Source organism: Oratosquilla oratoria, chromosome 43 (genome assembly GCF_046742065.1).
Source record: "Oratosquilla oratoria isolate Oo_2021 chromosome 43, ASM4674206v1, whole genome shotgun sequence".
Taxonomy (NCBI): Eukaryota; Metazoa; Arthropoda; class Malacostraca; order Stomatopoda; family Squillidae; genus Oratosquilla; species Oratosquilla oratoria.
The window spans coordinates 17,677,908-17,692,907 of record NC_134819.1 but is presented as its reverse complement, the minus strand read 5'-3'; positions in this window follow the sequence as shown (position 1 = coordinate 17,692,907).

Genomic DNA, 15,000 nt, shown 5'->3' with positions numbered 1-15,000 from the left:
TTATGTATAGGTACTATATTTGCTTTTTTCCAATCTTCTGGAACTTTTCCTTCTTTCAAGGAACTGCTTATTATGCTATGTATTTTGTCTGCCAGTTCATTCCTGCATTCTTTCAGAATCCAGTTTGCTATTTCATCTGGTCCATGCGATTTTCTGACATCAAGATTACTCAAGTGTATCAATATTTCATTCTTTGATACTTCTATTTCTTCTATAGGGGGGACTTTCTCTTTCCATTCAATCTCTTCAGGTTGTATGTTCTCCCTTGTAAACACTGATTTAAAATGTTTGTTCATAATTTCCGCCATTTCCATTTCCTCAGTGTATTCAACTCCTCCTTGTCTTAATTTCTCCAAGTCCTGTTTGTTTTTCAGTTTATTGTTTACAAATCTGTAGAATAGTTTTGGTTGATCTTTACATTTTTCTATGACGTCTTTTTCATATTTTCTCTTTTCCTCTCTGCACGTTTGTACATATTCATTTCTATAACAGGTATATATTTTCCATTTTTCAGGTCTTCTGTCTTTTTTCCATCTGGTCCAGGCTTTGTCTTTTTTGTCTTTTAACTCCCTACAACTTTTGTTGTACCAGCATTTTACATATTCTTTTTCTTGTTTTTGTCTTGGGACATACTTTTCCACTCCTTTTTTGTAAATTTTTGTCAAAATATTCCATTTCTTTTCCACTGATGTTTCTTCTTTGTATATTTCTTCCCAGTTTTCTTGTTGAAAGAATTCTCTTATTTTATCAAAGTTTGTTTTTTCATACATCATTCTTCCTTTTCTATATTGTTCATTTCTTTTCATATATTTTTCTTCATTAAGTTCCAGTTCAATCAATATGTGGTCACTTTTACTTATTGGTGTTTTATATTCAATCTTGTCCACTATTCTAGGTTCAGATGTAATTAATAAGTCTAGTCTCGATGGTTCTTCTTCATTTCTATACCTAGTGTTCTCCTGTATCCATTGTGTCATTGTGTGGTCAATAATCATCTCAAGTAGAGCGTTTCCCCATGAGTCGTCTCCACCCTTTACTGTCATTTCTTCCCAGCAGATTTCTTTGCAATTAAAGTCGCCCATCATAACTATTCTTCCTCCATCTTCCATTATTTTATTTAATGTTATCTTTGTGTCCTCTAACATACTTTTATGTTCATTCTCCTCCCATGAGGCTGTTTTTGGAGGCACATAATTTATCACAAACTTTCTGCTCTTCTTATCTCTGTCTTCCACTTCTATCATAATCATCTCTACTGTATTCTTTCCATATATGACACCTTTCACGTTTATATCCTTCTTAGTCAGGAACATAACTCCACCCCCTTGCTTTTTCTCTCTGTTTCTAATCCAATAATTGTATGCATCATGTCCTACACTGTTGGGTGGTAGTGGGCCTTTTAATTTTGTTTCTACAATTCCCATTATGTCCGGTTCTTTTTCCTTCAAATAATCATTCAGCTCATTCAATCCTGTTATTAATCCATCTATATTTGTGTAAGACACTCTTAGTTTTCTGCCACTTCCATTGTGTTCTCTGTTTCCCTTATGTTTTTCTTTTGTATGTCGAACTTCCTTAGTTTCATGTTCACTACTCTCCAATAGAATCTCTCTTTCTCTGACTCCGTTCTTATCTCGTTTTTTGCCTTAGCTTCCAGTCTTTTCTGCTTTTCTTCCTCTCTTTCCTCTTTTTTCATTTCCCTTTTTATCCATATCTTTTTATATTGTTCACTTGTTGCTAGTTTCCCTGTTTTGGATAAGATATTCTCTGCCGTTGTTTGTGACTTGAATTTAATCTTAATTGGTCTGGTCTTGTCTGTGCTATACTTTCCAAGTCTAAATTTCTCTTCGATTTGTTTCATAATTTCTGGTTCATCTTCCTGAACTGATTCTAGTAATTGGCTTACTTTTTCATTTTCCTCTTTGATTCTTGTGGTTCTATCTGTGTTGTGTTTCTCTTCCATTCCTAATATAATTATACATTTCTTCTTGTCTGCTAAGTCTCTTACTATATTCTCCTTCTGTCTCATCACTTTAATAACTGAGTCTTCAGTATGTTCTTTCAATTGCTGTTTGACTATGTCAGTGAATGAAACCTTATTTCCTTCTTGGGTTGTTTTCCAATTCTTAGTTTCTTTAGCTATTGTCTCTCTGTTTTCTTTACTATTCTTCTTCAATTCCTCATTCTCCACCTTTACTTCTCTTAACTGTCTTTTTAGGTCTTCTATTTCATCAGTTAAGTTTTTATTCGCCTTTTCTAGTTCTTCCAATCTTTCAACCCTTTGTAAAATGGTGTTCATATGACCTAACCTACTCTCCAAGTCCTCGATCACCTTATCAACCTTCTCCTCTAGTCTTGTCAGTCGGGGGGGGAGGTTTGTGTCCCCCCCACCCTCTTTAAATCCCTTGAAAATATTCTCATCACTTTCTACTGTATTGCTCTTATCTATACTTCTAATCTTTACATTTTTATTAGACATTTCGTCGTCGTCGGGAGGCCTTTTGTTTACCTTTCGCCTGTCTGCCTGGGCCAAGTCTACTCCTTCCTCATTTCCTTCCATTTCCCTCAGTAATCCCTCCCCCTTTCCTCTTTCCCTACTTTCCTACTACTCCACGAGCAATTTCCCCCCCACCCTGTAAAAACAATAGGCACTTCTCTTTGCGTTGGGATCCACAAACATCAATTTTCTTCAGAACGTCTTCTAAGCCGTCCATTCGTTGAAGTGTGTGTGTGTGTGTGTGTGTGTGTGTGTGTGTGTGTGTGTGTGTGTGTGTGTGTGTGTGTGTGTGTGTGTGTGTGTGTGTGTGTGTGTGTGTGTGTGTGTGTGTGTGTGTGTGTATGTATATTGACTATATTATGACAAATAGGACTGAAGGTGGAGGAAGCAGACGAGGAGTAATGGGAAAATTTGAAATGTTTTAACGTTCCGACTTGCTGCAGGGTCTTGATCACAAGGCTAACAACTGAAACCTAAGAGGGGATTTTATACGTAGACAGGTCATCTCATAGGACGGCTCGTAGAGCTTGTTCTTTTATTTGTGTATTTTTTTATTATTAATATGCTTGTTGCTTTTGCTAGACATATAAAGCCTTCTCAATGTTTAATGTTATTAGTGTTAATGTATGCTGCTTCAATTGTCTTCCTTAGTTTCTTGGATGATCATTTATTTAACATGGTTGTGTTGTTCCAGTCTGGAAGGTGACCATGCTTATCCACATGCATGACTATGGAGTTAGGTGATCTGTGGGCTTTTACGTCATTTTTATGTTCATTTATCCGTTTATCAAGTCCATGAGCAGATTCTCCAAAATATGAAGAGGGACAGCTCTTACATGGGATTTTATAAACAATGCTGTTTTCATTAGTGGGATTATTTTAGCTATGTGTGCCCCATTTTTTCCTGATGTCCTGGCTATGTTAATGCCCGCTTTTAGGTGGAAAATGTCATGGTGTGAATTGATATTAAAGTTTGGTACTGTAATGTATCGGGGTTCATCATTACATTTATTATAATTTTTATTCTTATTTTTACCTTTGTAAATTATATTTTTGGCTTTCCTTTTCAATCTACATAAGAGACCATTTGGATATATGAGTTTGATGAAAGTCTCTGTGATATGTTGTAATTCAAGATCTAGAACTTCTTTACTGCATATACGAAATGCTCTGAGGAAGAAACCTATTATAATACCTGTTTTAGTTCTGTTATTATGTCCTGAATAGAAGTGTATGTAGTCTTTTTTATTGGTGGATTTCCGGTATACTGAAAATTTCACATTTTTAACTATTCTATGAATAATTGTGTCTAAAAAAGATAAATTTCCATTATTTTCATTTTCTGCAGTAAATTGTATATTTTCATTTACAGTGTTTAATCTCCTGAGTTTGTTGTCAATATCTGTATCATTAAGCACAATTCAAATTGTGTCGTCAACATATCTACACTATTTGCTATTTCTACCCATTATTGTCATGTATTCTTCTGTTTCGAGTATTTCCATGTATAAATTTGCAAACACTGCAGGAAGGGGACTACCCATGGCGAGGACAGAATGCTGTGTGTATCTGATATTATCAAAAGCGAAAGCGCCAAATCTTACGCAAAGAGAAATTAATTCGAGGTAATCCTTTTTGGGGACGGGTAAATCTTCGTTTTTCAAATTATTTACTACTCGTTCAACAGCATTTAGAGCGCCATTTATTGATATTCGAGTATATAAAGAAGTAATATCATAGCTGGCTATTTTATTTTGGTTAAATCTAAATCTTTTAACTAGTTAATTAGATCCAAAGAATTTCGTAGATGTGCATCACTAATATTTCCTAGTGTATTGGATAGAGGTTTAGCTAAATATTTGGCTAACTTATGAGGTGTACTATTGATCCCTGAAGTACAGTACTGGGGCGCATGGGAATTCCTGCTTTGTGGATCTTAGGCAGGCCATGCATTCTTGGTGGTAAAGGAGCTTCTTCAAGTAGGTTTAACAGTTTTTTCCCGTTCTCTGATTTCTTTCTTGCTTTTGTTGTAAATTTTTCGCCTTCGCCTTTTTGCGTATTCACTATTTTTTTTTCTCGTATTTTCTTACTGTTACTGAGTAAATCTAACATTTTATTAATGTTGTCTTGTATGTTCATCACAATTATGCCTCCTTCTTTATCTGCATTTGTGATTATAATATTTTTGTCTTTATTTAGGCAAATTAAAGCAATGAGAAATCTTTTTTGGAATTACACACTTGTTCTTGTTTGCCAGGGCTTGATAACATGCGTTAATACCTTGAATAAAACCTTTGTCTACATCTTCCATTTTCCATATATAGTTTTTGTTTAGATATTCACTAAATTTCTTCTTGTGAATTCCGACATCGAATTTCATACCTAACGATATATATATATATATATATATATATATATATATATATATATATATATATATATATATAATGTATATATAAGTGTGTGTGTGTGTGTTTGTATATATATATGTATATTATATATATATATGTATATATATATATATATGCATATATATATGTGTGTGTGTATATATATGTATGTGTATATATATATATGTATATATATGTATATATATACATACATATATATATATAGATATATATATATATATATATATATATATATATATATATATATGAGTGGCAGGGTGGTGAGATAAACACCGAGAACCGTTGAAGTTTTATTAACTGACGTTTCGCTCTTAACAGAGCTTCTTCAGAGTGTACAAACATAATCGGGAAATCAACAATTATATATCTTACATCATTCCGCGTTCCTTCCTTAACCCACCCCCTCCCTCCCTCTCGTACCCTTCAGCTCCTGTAAGATCATCCAGCCGGACATTTTGGACAGCTTAATAAAACCATCACGATGGTTACAGCAGGGCTGGGATGCTATAAAAGCTGCTTCTACTATTTTTCTTTTTTTTTTCTTGTCTAATCCTTGTTTTAATATTTCCACTCCGTCCCAGTTAGGTAAATGCCCGTACTCCTCCGCATGAATCACCAGGGCGTTTGATGTTCGGTGGGCCCTCAGGTCGCTCTTGTGCTCATATGTCCGCTTGTGTATGCCTCTTCCTGTCTCCCCAAAGTAGTTTAGGTCACAGCCACCACATGGGATTCTGTAAACCATACTGTTGTTATTATGTTCATTTCTACTCTTACCTCTCACTACTTCACCTATCTTCGTACTGGATGTACTGGCGATCTTCAGCCCTGCTCTGCGGAGCAAATGTCCTAACTCTTCTGTGTGCTTGGAGTTTGGAACTACAATGAAGCCACCTTCCTTAGTCTCCTTTTTCTCATCATTTCTCTTTTCCATTATTTTAAGAGCTATTTTCTTCAAACTATGGAGTAACCCTTCTGGATATTTTAGTCCTGAGAACACTTTAAAAATATATTTGATTTCTCTGTCAATATGTTCTTTACTACATACCCGGAACGCTCTGAGAAAAAATCCAATTATTACTCCTCTCTTTATCCTTTCACTATGTGCTGAAAAGTAGTGGATGAGGTCATTTTTGTTGGTAGCTTTTCTGTGAACCGAGAAACCCACCGTGCCGTTATCCTTCCTCCAAATTAATACATCCAAGAAAGGTAACTTTTGATCCACCTCGTGTTCTACTGTGAACTGAATATCCCTGTCTACCATGTTCAGCCTATTAAGTTTGGTGGTGAAATTGGTTTTCTCCGGGGCAATGACTAGGACGTCGTCTACATATCGAAACCAATGGGTCCCTCTTCCCATAATTTTCATAAAATGATCTCTCTCCAAAACTTCCATGTATAATGATGCTAGGACTGCACTGAGTGGACTCCCCATTGCCAGACCACGTATCTGACAATATTCCTCATCCTGGAACATGAACGGTCCGAATTTGATACACAGAGAGACTAATTCCAAAAAAATCCTTTCTTCCCACTGGTAAATCCTGGTCATCTATATTACCGATGGCTTCCTTGGCTGCTGTTAGTGCTCCCTCTGCGCAAACATTTGTGAACAAAGCAGTTACATCATAACTTATCATGACTTTCTGTGAGAAATCCACATTACTGAGTCTCGTGATTAGGTCACTTGAGTCCTTCAAATGGCCACTGCTAAGTGCCCCCAAACATCGAGATAACGGTTTGGCTAAACACTTCGCTAACCTGTGGGGAGCGCTGCCGATACCTGACGTAATGGGTCTCATCGGTATACCCGGCTTGTGTGTCTTTGGCATTTACCTAACTGGGACGGAGTGGAAATATTAAAACAAGGATTAGACAAGAAAAAAAGAAAAATAGTAGAAGCAGCTTTTATAGCATCCCAGCCCTGCTGTTAAGAGCGAAACGTCAGTTAATAAAACTTCAACGGTTCTCGGTGTTTATCTCACCACCCTGCCACTCATTTTGTCGCCCATTCCTCAACATGTCGAGTGGTGGTGAGATACCGGGAATCTTATGGAGGGAGTTTCGTGCAAAACGGAAAATCAACAGCTGTATACTTCGCAGGCGTTTCCTACAAGACTGCATAGATGAGAAAGTTCTACCTAGGGAAGCGCCAAAACAGCTCAGGAAGGAAGGAGTCCCTTTTAGTAACAGTGCAGAAATGTTTCTATCCGAGGCCTGTGAGGACCTGAGTAACGAAGTTGAAAATCTACGAGCCAGCACTTGGGTGCAAGTGTAGCAGGAAAAGGTGGAGTGAAGGTGGAGGTAGAATGTAGATTGAGAGAAGCGAGTAAATGCCTTGGTGGTTTAAAGAGTGTAATGAGGAATAGACATTTGGGAATGGATGCGAAGAGGAGACTGTATGAAGGAGTGATTGTGCCAACAGCACTGTATGGGGCAGAAACGTGGAACATAAGAGAAGAAGAGAGAAGGAGTTTGAATGTGTTTGAGATGAGGTGTCTGAGAAGTATGGTGGGGGTTACTAGGCTAGATAGAGTGAGAAATGAGGAGGTGAGGAGGAGAACAGGGGTGACAAAGGATTTGGGAGATAGGGTTGATGAAAGAATATTAGGATGGTTTGGACACATGGAAAGAATGAGTGAAGAAAGACTAGTAAAAGAGGTATGGAAGGCAGATGTGGAGGTAGTGAACATGAGGGGACGTCCTAGGATGAGGTGGATGGATGGGGTGAAGGGGGCTTTGGGGAAGAGGGGAATGTCTGTTGAGGAAGGAAGGGAGAGGACGGAAGACAGAGGTGAGTGGAGAATGGTTGTATATGGATGATGTTGTGACTGCATGAGGAGGAATGGGCGGGGGGATGGGGGGTGGGGTAGTATGTGTGAGTAATTTTTGACGCAACCCGAAGGGATTTCTCCCCGTCCTCGCCTTATATGCAAAGGGGGACGGAGAGGGGGGGTCGCCGATTAAATGAAGCGGCCTTGCTGTGGATGTACTGTGTCTTGCGACACTGCTTCTGACCCAGGGCGGTGGGCAGGGTGCAGCGATGACCCGTCATCCAGGAGGTGCTCAGATGAGAGGAAGGGTGTGAGGGGTGTGGAGTGTATTTAGGGATGAAATGGGTGGGAGTGTTTTTATGCCTTTCCCTTTTTGGCTACCTCCCTTGGAAGGGGGAAAAGGCCTTGGTATATGTATGTATGTACATATATATATATATATATATATATATATATATATATACATATATACATATATATGTATATATGTACAAGTGTATATATATATATATACACATATATATATATATATATATATATATATATATATATATATATATAAAACTTAAACCCACTCTCGGAGAAAGATAAGGTGAGATACAGAATAAACCGTATATTTCGACCACTGACTGTGGTCCTCTTCAGCAGTTACAATTATAGGGTACATAGACAAGAGGTTATATACAGAGGAGGAAGTAACATTGGGGAACTCAGTAAGCCTCAGGTCACTTGCCCTGAGTGAGGTCGGACGTTACATCGTGTGGAGATGAACTTGTCAACTGGCATACTAGTTATGGCATCAGGTGACCATTGACCTTTGGAAGTGTTATAATTTGGAAACTTCTTTATTAGTGAGACTCAATAATTTTTCTTTTGAAATTACAATGTGAATTGTATACTGTAGCTGCATTCTTCCAATCTATTCTGTGATCTAAAAGGCTAGAATGGAGGAATACAGCTGAGTTTTCTTGGCCGTATTTTAAAGAATTTTTATGTTCTTTGATCCTAGTGGGTAGATCACGTCCCGTTTGTCCCCAGTACACTTTATCACAATCGAGACATGGTATCTTATATACTCCGGATTTGTCCTTATTGGATGATCTGTGATGGACATTTACTACTTTTTTAAAAATGTTATTTGGGTAACTAAAAGGGATCCTAATTTAGTTCCTAGGTAATAATTTAGATGCAGCATGCATGGATTCATTTTAAGGGAATTTAATATTTGATTTTTCCCAGACAAATTTTGTGTTGGAATTGGTTGTTCTAAGATAACTGGTTTTGGCTTTGCTGAGGGCTTTTGTCAGAAACCAGTCTGGGTAGCCCATTTTTAATCATTGAGTACCTTTGGCTTTAGTAAACATAGCCAACTAGGATATAGTTTTCCGTCTTATGTCAGTACTTTTCTGAAGGAACGAATTAAGATTGCTTCCTTGGAGTGTGACCCAGCCTTCCACCGTGTGAGATTATCTAACTGGAATCTTAAATTCGTTAGTCCAAATGTTCACATTCACAAACACCTCTCAAAGTTAGCACTTGGAAAAGCCTTTCATGTCAGTGTCCAACATAAGAAGAACCTCAACAAAAAACTGACTAGATTGTGCAACAACAGTGTGTGGTCTAAGTTTTCTCTAACAGAAAATATAACTAATTTATCAAGTGTCACACTCACTAAACATGAGCATGAGGTGTTTGGTCTTGGTGTTGGCTTCGCATTAAAACCTGATGATAACCATGTTCTTGATTACATAGTTGGTTTCAATAGATTTATTGCATCAAATGATTATGATAAAGATTTGCATTGTCTTAAAGGTGTACTCTTGCAGGGAATAGCAGATTGTTTCAAACAAGATCGTGGTTTACCTAAACGACTTAAACAAGCAGTGGAGAGTTTAAGTGACCACAACAACATAATTATTTCTAGAGCAAATAAAGGGGGGAAATTAGTACTTCTAGATCAGTGTGATTATGAAGCCAAAGCCCTTGATTTGTTAACAGATATGGACACTTATGAATTACTTACTAAAAATCCCCTTAAGTCCACTGCAGTGGAATTTAACAAGCAAGCCCGCAAAATAATAGGTGACGACCTATTCAATAAGTTAAATGTTATCAGCCCTCAGCTACCAAATTTCTATGGTTTCACTAAGCTCCACAAAGAAGGCATTCCCCTTAGACCAATTATTTCAAACAGGAATTCTTGCACAAATAAGACTTCCAAATGGCTCACGGGAATTCTTTCACCTTTCGTAGGAAGTTTCTCCAACTCCCACATTAAACATTCCGAGGACTTCATAAATAAAATTAAGAAACAAAAAATCCCAGAACACAGTAAATTGCTTAGCCTCGATATAGTTTCGCTATTCACAAACATAATTGTAGATGATGTTCTCAGTTTTTTGGAAACCAAGTTGCAATCGTTTCAAGATAAACTTCCCATTCCAGTTTCAAAATTGATTAGTTTAACATGTCTTTGTGTTACCTCCAATGTTTTCTCCTTCAATAATTCTTTTTTGAGGCAAAGGTACGGTTGCTGCATGGGTTCCAACCTTTCCCCGGTGTTGGCAAATCTATACATGGAATACTTTGAGTGCGTACTTTTACTTAGTATTAACCCAGCCGACATGTTCTGGTTCACCTCCTCATTTCTCACCCTATCCAGCCTAGTAACCCCCACCATACTTCTCAGACACCTCATCTCAAATACATTCAAACTCCTTCTCTCTTCTTCTCTTATGTTCCACGTTTCTGCCCCATACAGTGCTGTTGGCACAATCACTCCTTCATACAGTCTCCTCTTCGCATCCATTCCCAAATGTCTATTCCTCATTACACTCTTTAATCCACCAAGGCATTTACTCGCTTCTCTCAATCTACATTCTACCTCCACCTTCACTCCACCTTTTCCTGCTACACTTGCACCCAAGTATCTAAAACTATCCACTTCCTCCAGTCGCTCTCCCTTAATGTTCACTTCCAGTCTACTGCCACTTTCACCCCTTGTACATCTCATCACCTTACTTTTACCCACATTTATCTTTAGCTTTCTTCTATCACATACTCTCCCAAACTCTGCCACCTGCTTCCTCAATCCCTCCTCTGACCCTGCCACAAGCGCAGTGTCGTCCGCAAACAACAGCTGGATCACCTCCCACTTTTCTCCATTTTCTTTAACCATCTCCAATCCCTGACCCACTACCCTAGCATTCACCTCTCGCACCACCCCATCCATGTATAAGTTGAACAGCCAGGGCGACATAACGCATCCTTGACGAAGTCCCACCTTTACTTCAAACCACTCACTCTCTCCATTTCTAATCCTGACACAAGCTCTACTACTCTCATAAAAACTCTTGACAGCTCCCAAAAGCTTTCTTCCTATACCATAAATCTGCATAACCTCCCACAGTGCCTTTCTGTCTACCCTATCATAAGCCTTTTCCAGATCCATAAAAGCCCAAAAAACATCCTTCCCCTTTCCTATAGCTTTCTCACATATCTGTCTTACCACAAAGATCTAATCTACACAACCTCTACCTGTCCTAAATCCACACTGTTCCTCACCAATTACTCCTTCTGTTCCTCTCCTAATCCTCTCAATTAAGATCCTCCCATAAGCCTTCCCTACTACACTTAACAGGCTAAACCCTCTGAAACTACTACATTCACACTTGTCCCCTTTTCCCTTGTAAAGAGGAACTATACAGGCACTTCTCCAGTCCTCCGGTACTCTACCCTCTCTCCGGCAAACATTAAATAACCTCACCAACCAGTCCACCATCACTGAACCTCCCTTTTTTAGACATTCTGCATGGCATCCATCCAGACCAGGTGCCTTACCTGCTTTCATCATCTTAACAATTGCCTTCACCTCATCCTTCCTTATTTCTCCTCCATTCTCCTCACTCATCACTCTCATTTTCTTCGCATTTCCCAAAATTATAACACTTCTAAAGGTCAATGGTCACCAGATGCCATTACTAGTATGGCAGTTAATGAATTCATCTCCAGAGGCAACGTCTGCACTCAGTCAGGGCACGTGACCTGAGGCTTACTGAGTTCCCTATTGTAGCTTCCTCCTCTGTATATAAGTTCTTGTCTATGTACCCAATAATTGTAACTGCTGAAGAGGACCACAGTTAGTGGTCGAAATATACGGTTTACTTCGTATCTCAACCTATCTTTCTCCGAGAGTGGGTTTAAGTTATATATGTATAATATATATATGTATATATATATGTATATATATATATATGTATATATATATATGTATATATATATATATATGTATATATATATATGTATATATATATATATATATATATATATATAATCATATGGAGGGAAAATAAAATGCAAAACCTCAAGAGCCTGAGAAAAACGCAACCTGCCTCCTCGGGAAACATAGATCCATGGGCGAGACTGACAGGTTTATGAAAGGCCTGGTTTCCAACTATCCAGAGCTGGTTAGGAGCGACAGCGGTAGATGTCCACCGCCTTGCACGCAACTCTAAGATTGATCTTCCGAATCAGGTGAAGATTCCGACTCAGATTCAGCCAACTACTCCTCCTCCTTTCTTCTTCTCCTAATTCTCATTTATTCATTTGCTGCCTCTTCACCTTTTCTTCTTCTTCCCTTTATTATTACCCCCCTCTCTCTCTCTCTCTCTCTCTCTCTCTCTATCTCTCTCTCTCTCTCTCTCTATGTGTGTGTGTCTACCTGCCTATTTGTCAATTAGTCATTCAGTCTATGTTTGCCTGCCTGTTCGTCTGTTTCTGTCTGTCTGTCTGCCTATCTATTTGTCTGTCTGATTGGCCTTCTTTCTGTCTCCCTTCCTATCTATCTGCCTATCTCTCTGTCTGTTGGTCTGTCTGTCTGTCTGTCTATCTAGCCGTCTCCCTGCTCCCATGTTTGTGATATACCATGATCTTGGATCATTTGTTGGACTCGTTATCGACACATATTACCCTCCCGTATGAGAGTTTGAATAACGGCTCGGAGCGCAGCGATATTAAAATGACTTCAGCTCTGTGCGGGATTCGAACTCGGACCGCTAGAGTAGAAGTTTCGTGTGTATGTGTGTGTGTGTGTGTGTGTGTGTGTGTGTGTGTGTGTGTGTGTGTGTGTGTGTGTGTGTGTGTGTGTGTGTGTGTGTGTGTGTGTGTGTGTGTGTGTGTTTGTGTGTGTGTGTGTATGTGTGTGTGTATGTGTGTGTATGTATGTGTGTGTGTGTGTGTGTGTGTGTGTGTGTGTGTGTGTGTATGTATGTGTGTGTGTGTGTGTGTGTGTGTGTGTGTGTGTGTGTGTGTGTGTGTGTGTGTGTGTGTGTGTGTGTGTGTGTGTGTGTGTGTGTGTGTGTGTGTGTGTGTGTGTGTGTGTGTGTGTGGATACTCCCTGGCGCCACATGAACCAAACCCTCAGCTTAGGGTTCAGTAGCGCAGGATAGATAAGAGATGGATATCTTTGACAAGCATAGGACATGGACCCACGCTGATGTAATATCCCCGAAGTGCTAAGAATTGCTGGACAATTCGTCGATCAGAAACCCACCAACCATCCAGATTTTGATTCCAGCTCTCCTTCATTCATTTTTTTTCGTGCGTTCTTCCCAACCATTTCGGCTCACTCCGTCCCCTGATGTATTCACTCCTTCAACCCCCTCCATCGCCATATCCCTAGCCTCCATCCGGATTTGTTTCGAACTTACCCATTGTAGTGCCCGAGGAACATTCCAGGATAAGAGCCGAAACGAGGAGGAAGATGGATTCAACCGATTGACACTGAATTATACTGATTTGGTTATCTTCCATTATTCAGATTTATTCAAGCCAGCGTATTGACAGGTGAAAGCCATTGTTTCCTATATCCAGTTGGAATAAAAATCTATATATTAATACGCTTGTAACTATCTATCTATGTGTGTCACGCGGTGACGCCACGGCAACGAAGTCTTCCAAAGTTGCTGACGACTGATTGGCTACGAGCAAAGCGAGAGTGGTGATGTCACGGCAACGTAGACGACTTATTGGCCGAGAGCGGTGACGTCACGGCAAAAAGAAGACGACTGATTGGCTGCCAGCTAGGCGACAGTGGTGACGTCACGGCAACGGAGACGAATTATTGGGCGAGAGCGGTAACGTCACGTCGCTTCAGCTCGTCCGACACGACGTCACGGTGCAAAGGAATCGAAGTAGTTTTATTCTGGCTAAAGACAGACGATTTTATTCAGCTATTTATCACATTCTTTCGATAGATGAAATATTAATAAAAGGCATTTATTCAAACCTTAACGTGTGACGTAGTGTCGCGTTGCTTTCTGAGCTCCTGACAGAACCTCACAAAAATAAGTAGGTAGATGAATAAATAGATAAATGAATAAATAAATAAACAGTATTCAAACGTCTATACAATTTTAATCATAGGTTACATGAAGATAATCAAACGTCTATAAACGTTTATTGTGACATGACATAAACGATTCAATTTTTTTTATTGACCTAATGAGAAAGAGAGAGAGAGACGACGGGAGACTTTGACGACTCCTGTTGGAGACTGAAGATTCCTTCGGGAGATTTTGAAGACTCCTTCGTAATACTTCAAAGTTGAATAACCGTGGAATTTCCGCAGGTCCTATGTGACATGACATAAACGATTCATTTTTTTTTATTATTGCCTATATGATTGACCTAACGAGAAAGAGAAAGAGAGAGAGATAGAGAGACGACGGGAGAATTTGACGACAACGTTGGGAAACTTTGACGACCTCTTTTGGAGACTGAAGACTCCTTCGGGAGATTCTGAAGACTCCTTCGTAAATCCCGTGGAATTTCCACGGGTCCTACTAGTAAATGAATAGATTGATAAATAAAATAGAATAATAATGTAATGTCCTCCATAGCCTTAATTATGGCCAATAATAAAAAAATTATTCAGCTGAGGGAAGATTTTTTCCCATTTTTCTTTTTTATTATTTTTCAGTATATTTTTCTGTTCATTGTCACTTTTTCATTGGTCTTTTCGTGTCTATTATATTTATTCATATAAATATATCTATTTTTCTATTCCTTGTCTTCTTGTTTAGCCTCATCGTACTCATATTCTATTTATTTGTTGTTCTTTGTCTTTACATTACTATATATTTTGTATACACTTTCTGTGTGCATATATGTATCTGTTGTTCTGTTATATGTTCATTTTACATATATATTTCTTTGTTTTTACATTTCCACTGTTTTTCTTGCATCTTTTTGTTTGTTTTTTCTCCATTTCAACATTATTACTTTGGAGTGCAGGATAAGGCCCAATCAGCTGGTCAGAAAA